General features: G+C 43.0%; 1 pseudogene; it reads right to left on the reverse strand.

Moving 5' to 3' along the window:
* Positions 1-355: 355 nt before the first annotated feature.
* On the reverse strand, positions 356-1,504 carry LOC105722771 (protein NipSnap homolog 1-like; annotated as a pseudogene).
* Between the last annotated feature and the right edge of the window lie 5,041 nt (positions 1,505-6,545).

The raw sequence follows: 6,545 nt of genomic DNA on the forward strand, positions 1-6,545 counted from the left end.
GACACACTTCCTTTTGTGCAATTAAGCTAAACCAAGGATTTCTGTGGTAATAGCTGGGGACTGAGAAATCTTAGGAAAATATGTAAGCAGACCTGGAAGATTGTTATGCTTCGTTCAGAGAAATCAGGAACTACTTCCAGCAGAGGGAAGGAGGGAGGAGGGGAAGCAGAAGGGAACTGGGCTGAGCTGTTAGTCCTTAGAATTTGTCTTAGACAAGTTCCTCCTTGTCTGAGCTAAGCACGAACCCTCAGAGTTCTCCCAGAGCTAAGAGAAAACCATGACAGCAGGACTGGGGTGATCCTTGTCCAGGGTTCTCCTGAGGGAGAAAGGGAAGGATGTAGAAGTATTGGCAGCATCACTGGAGAGGTAAGATCTTCAAAAGGATCCTGATCCAAGACTCTGTGTGTTGCTCCAGGGGAACCGTATAATAGACATTTCATCCCAGCCCCTCTTCCTCCAGGCAGCACTTTGCGTCTCTTCCCAAGACCATAGGTCTTTTTTTTTTTTTTTTTTTTTTTGAGATGGAGTCTCACTCCAAAACCAGGCTAGAGTGCAGTGGTGCAGTCTAAGCTAACTGCAACCTCCACCTCCCAGGTTCAAGCAATTCTCCTGCCTCAGCATCCCGAGTAGCTGGGACTATAGGCATACAATACCACGCCCCACTAATTTTTGTATTTTTAGTAGAGATGGGGTTTCACCATGTTGGTTGATGGTCTCCATCTCTTCGCCTCGTGATCCGTCCACCTCGGCCTCCCAAAGTGCTGGGATTACAGGCACGAGCCACCGTGCCCGGCCAACTGCAGGTCTTCATAGGCCCAGAGATGATGCACAGGTGGAGCTCTCCTATTTGGGAGAAGCCACCATCTCCTCCTGGTTCTTCTGCTGGGACTTACTGCTGGTACCTGCTAGGAGGAGCCCAGTTGTTCCCTTACTTGATTCATGGTTCCTGGCTTGAGCTTGCATGTCCCCAGCTCATAGATGTTGGGGCTCCCGCTGGGCTGTGGCTCATTCCAGAGGCTGAAGTCAATTAGCAATTGGTATCTCCTGGACAGCAGTATCTGGCTGCACTCCTTCCAGACCTCCAGGTACTCTTTGTCTGCAGTTCATGACGGCTGGGTAGCCACTTGAGAGCCTCCACAGGTGCAGTGCCTGGTCCTGCTCCCAACACCACAAGTTCCAGTTGCCCACGAGGGAGCAGGGATGGTCTTCATCCTGGTGCAGCATGGGCAGTGCTGCCTCCATCAGTGCCTACTATAGGCACTCAGGCTTCTCACTGTAAAATTGGATCTTGTAGAGGTTGCTAGCCTCCTTCTTGGACAGCAGGGTGGAGTGGGCATCCTTCCAGGGATCCACTTTGTGAACAAAGACGGAGCAGAACCAGCAGCCTTCATTGTCGTTGGAATAGAAATGCACCACAGCCGCAGCTGCAACATCCCCAGCACAGCCCTGGGCCTTCCAGTAGCCACTGTGGCAGTGCAGAGATGCTGCACCTCCACGAAGCCATTGGATCAGGAAAGGTTGCAGGAAGATCTCATGGTGTATTTGAAGAGAATGTATATTCTGCTCTCACTGGGTGGAGTTGCACTAGGTTGGTGCAAAAGTAATTGCGGTTTGGGCCCGTGAATTTTAAATCATTATAACTAGGCTCAAACACATGTTTTTTAACTTTTATTTTTTATTTTAATAGGTTTTGGAGGATCAGGTGGTGTTTGGTTATATGAATAAGTTATTTACTGGTGATTTCTAAGATTTTGGTGCATCTTTCACCCAAGCAATGTACACTGTACCCAATGTGTAGTCTTTTAACCCTCACCACCACCCACCCTTTCCTCTGAGTTCCCGAAGACCATTATATTATTCTTATCCCTTTGCATCCTCATAGCTTAGCTCCCACTTATAAGTGAGAGCATACAATAGTTGGTTTTCCATTCCTGAGTTACTTCACTTAGAATAATAATCAATTCCATCCAAGTTGCTGTGGATGCCATTAATTCATTCCTTTGTATGGCTAAATACTATTCCATTATATACATACACCACAGTTTCTTTATCCACTTGTTGACTGATGGTCATTTGAGTTGGTTCCACATTTTTGGAATTGTCAATTGTGGTGCTATAAACATGCCTGTGCAAGTATCTTTCTCGTGTAATGTTTTCTTTTCCTCTAGGTAGATACTTAGTAGTGGGATGGCTGGATCAAATGATGGATCTATTTTTAGTTATTTAAGGAATCTCCACACTGTGTTTTATAGTGGTTGTACTAATTTACATTCCCATCAACAGTGTAAAAGTGTTCCCTTTCATTGCATCCACACCAACATCTATTACTTTTTTATTTTTTATTATGGCCATTCTTGCAGGAGTGAGGTGGTATCACATTGCGGTTTTGACTTGCATTTCCATTATAATTAGTGATGTTGAGCATTTTTCCATACACTTGTTGGGCTTTTGTATATCTTTTTTTGAGAATTGTCTATTCATATCCTTAGCCCACTTTTTGATGGGATTGTTTGGGTTTTTTTGTTTTGTTTTGTTTTGTTTGTTTGTTTTGTTTTTTGCTGATTTGTATGGGTTTGTTGTAGATTCTGGATATTAGTCCTTTGTCAGATGTATAGATTGTGAAGATTTTCTCTGACTCTGTGGGTTGTCTGTTAACTCTGATGATTATTCCTTTTGCTGTGCAAAAACTTTTTAGTTTAATTAAGTCCTATCTATTTATTTTTGTTTTTATTGCATTTGCTTTTGGGTTATTGGTCATGAAGTCTTTGCCTAAGCCAATGTCTAGAGAGATTTTCTGATGTTATCTTCTAAAATCTTTATGGTTTCATGTCTTAGATTTAAATCCTTAATCCATCTTGAGTTGATTTTTGCATAAGGTGAGAGATGAGGATCCAGTTTCATTCTTCTACATGTGGCTTGCCAATTATCCCAGCACCATTTATTGAATAGGGTGTCCTTTCCCCACTTTATGTTTTTGTTTGCTTTGTCAGTGATCATTTGGCTTTATTTCTGAGTTCTGTATTCTCTTCCATCGGTCTATGTGCCCATTTTTATACTAGTACCATGATGTTTTGGTGACTATGGCCTTATAGTATAGTTTGAAGTTGAGTAACGTGATGCCTCCAGATTTGTTCTTTTTGCCTAGTCTTACTTGGTTATGTGGGCTCTTCTCTGGTTCCATATGAATTTTTTAATTTTTTTTTCTAGTTCTGTGAAGAATGATGATGGTATTTTGATGGGAATTGCATTGAATTTGTAGATTGCTTATGGCAGTACGTTCATTTTCACAGTATTGATTCTTCCCATCCATGAGCATGGGATGTGTTTCCATTTGTCTGTGTCATCTGTGATTTCTTTTGCCAGTGTTTTGTAGTTTGCCTTGTAGATGTCTTTATGTCCTTGGTTATATATATTCCTAAGTTGGTGTTTTGTTTTTGTTTTTGTTTTGCAACTATTATGAAAGGTGTTAAGTTATTGATTTGATTCTCGGCTTGGTCACTATTGGAATATAGCAGAGCTACTGATTTGTGTACATTAATTTTGTAGCCTGAAACTTTGCTGAATTCATCTACTAGTTCTAGGAGCTTTTTGATGAGTCTTTAGGGTTTTTCTAGGTATACAATCGTATCATCAGCAAACAGCAACAGTATGACTTCCTCTTTATCAATTTGGATGTCTTTTATTTTTTCTCCTCTCTGGTTGCTCTGGCTAGGACATCCATTACTATGTTGAATGGAAGTGGTGAAAGTGAACATCCTTGTCTTCTTCCAGTTCTCAGCGGGGATGCTTTCAACTTTTCTTCATTTACTATAATGTTGGCTGTGAGTTTCTCGTAGATGGCTTTTATTACCTTAAGGTATGTCCCTTCTAGGCAGATTTTACTGAGGGTTTCAGTCATAAAGTCATGCTGGATTTTATCAAATGTTTTTCCACATCTATTGAGAGGATCATGTGATTTCTGTTTTTAATTCTGTTTATGTGGCGTATCACATTTATTGACTTGTGAATGTTGCATCAGTCAGGATTCTCCAGAGGGGCAGAACTAGTAGGATAGATGCATATATAAAGGGGAGCTTGTTAAGGAGTATTGGCTCACACAGTCACAAGGTGAGGTCCCACAATAGGCCGCTGGCAAGTTGAGGAGCAAGGAAGCCAGTTCAAGTCCCAAAACCTCAAAAGTAGAGAGGCCGACAGTGCAGCCTTCAGTCTGTTGTTGAAGGTCCAAGAGTCCCAAAGCTGAAACTTGGAGTCTGATATTAGAGGGCAGGAAGCACCCAGCACGGGAGAAAGATGGAGGACAGAAGACTCTAGTCCTTCTGCATTCCTCTGCCTGCTTTACTCCTGGCTGCACTGGCATCTGATTAGATGGTGCTCACCCAGATTGAGGGTAAGTCTTCCTCTCCAAGTCCACTGGCTCAAATGTTAATCTTCTTTGGCAACACCCTCACATATGCACCCAGGAACAATACTTTGCATCCTTCAATCCAATCAAGTTGACACTCAATATTAACCATCACAGATGTTAAACCATCCCTGCATCCCTGGTATGAAACCCACACGAAACACATATTTATTAGTCAAAATAGGAACCATTGCAAGCAACACATTTTTGCCAATGAAAAATCAGTTTGTTTATTCCTGTAGCATAAAAATCCATGCTTTGGGATTGAAACAAACTCACGGAAAGCATTTTCTGCATCCTGCTTGTTGTGGAAGCATTTTCCCTGCAAAAAGGTGTTGAGATGCTTGAAAAATTGGTAGTCATTTGGCAAGAGGTCAGGTGAATATGAGAATGAAACAAAACTCTGTAGCCCAATTCATTCAACTTTTGAAGCGTTGTTTGTGTAATGCATGGTCAGATGTTGTCCTGAAGAAGAATTGGCCCTTTCTCTCATCTTCAAGGCTCTAACCCTTTTGGATGGGCTTTCCCTGGTCCCAGGTAGTTTTCTCACATGCAAGCCCTGATGAGTTCTGCACTGAGGTCTTGAGTGGGCCCCTCTGAAGCTCTTCAGAGTTCTCTCTGTGCAGCTGTTTCCTCTCCAGTATTCTATCTGCCCTGCTCTCCAAGACTTAGTCCGTCTCCTCAGTTCAAGAAATCTCTTGGGTTCAGCCTTGGTGCTATGAATGCAATGCTTGTGTTCCCCAAAATTCATATGTTGAAACCCTAATTCCCAATGTGATAATATTTAGGGATGTAGCCTTTGGGAGGTGTTTAGGCATTGAGGGTAGAGCCCTTATGATGGGATTAGTGCCCACATAAGGAGAGATGTGAGAAGGCTTGCCTCCTCTCTGTGCTCTCTGCCTACCATGTAAGGACACCATGAGAACTCAGCCACGTGTAAACCAGGAAGAGGGCCCTCACCAGAACCCAACCATGCTGGCACCCTGGTCTCAGCCTTCCAGACTTCAAAACTATAAGAAATAAATTCACATTGTTCAAGCCACCCAGTCTATAGTATTCTATTATAGCAGATTGAACTAAAACATTGGTTCCCTGTTCCTTGTACTGCATCCTGGAAATGCAAGTTTCTATCCCATATGGATGGAAGTAAAAGTGGGAAAATTCCACAATTTATACATATTTCAAAACATCATATCATACACCATAAACATGTACAAAAATAAGGTAGAAAAAATATTGGGGCAAGACAAGAGGTAAAGGTGGGGGTGAGGGATGAGCTCCAGGATATCAGGATATGATGCTAGAGAGATGGTCAGAGCCAGATTAAAGGCCTATAAGGAGCTTGGATTTAATTCCAGAAGCCATAAGGAGCCATCAGAAGACTTTGAGCAGAATAGGCATCATTTGGTCTGCCTAAATAGTAATCACATTGGCTAATAGTTATTGAGTGTCTATTATGAGCCAAATCCTTTTCCACACGCTGTATCCATATAATTTCATATAATTTACACAGCTACCCTACCAGGCAGGTTCTGTAATCTTCATTTCACTTACAGGGAGGAGGAAACACAGAGAGGTTAAGGAACTTGTTATAGGTGACAGAACATCACAGGTTCAGAGCCCATGCCACCTGCAATCACCACTCCAGCTACAGTGTGGAGCTGGCCAGAGCAACACTAAAGGCAGGCAACCATCTGAGAGGAGGCATGAGGACTGAACCAAGGCAGTGGTGTGGGGGTAGAGCAAGGGAACCATTGGAAGGAAACACACGATGCAGTCACCAAGTTATTTACACGCTTCAGAGAGGAAAGGATTTGAAAAGAAAGGCTCTCAGAGGGTGCCATTCACTGAAATGGGGACCGTTAGGAAGGGCAGGAGAAGGTGATGATTTAATCTGTCCGTGCTGGGTTCCCACTCCCAGGATCATCTGGAAAGAGTTGTCCAGGAGGTGGACAGGTGAAGGTCTGCCACTCAGAGGAAGGCCACGGGTAGGATTAGCATACCATCTACGTCCAGGTGTTAGTAATTGCCGTGGGATAGATTAGGCCTCTTAAGAAGAGGTGGATGAGATGACTGGCTCTGGCTAAGGATCCAGCTGGGGACAGGAGCCACAATTAGGGCTTGAGCCTCAGGACCAGTCATC

The sequence above is a fragment of the Aotus nancymaae genome, unplaced genomic scaffold (assembly GCF_030222135.1).
Source record: "Aotus nancymaae isolate 86718 unplaced genomic scaffold, 86718_ANA_hifiasm-v0.15.2.pri h1tg000072l, whole genome shotgun sequence".
In the NCBI taxonomy this organism is placed as follows: Eukaryota; Metazoa; Chordata; class Mammalia; order Primates; family Aotidae; genus Aotus; species Aotus nancymaae.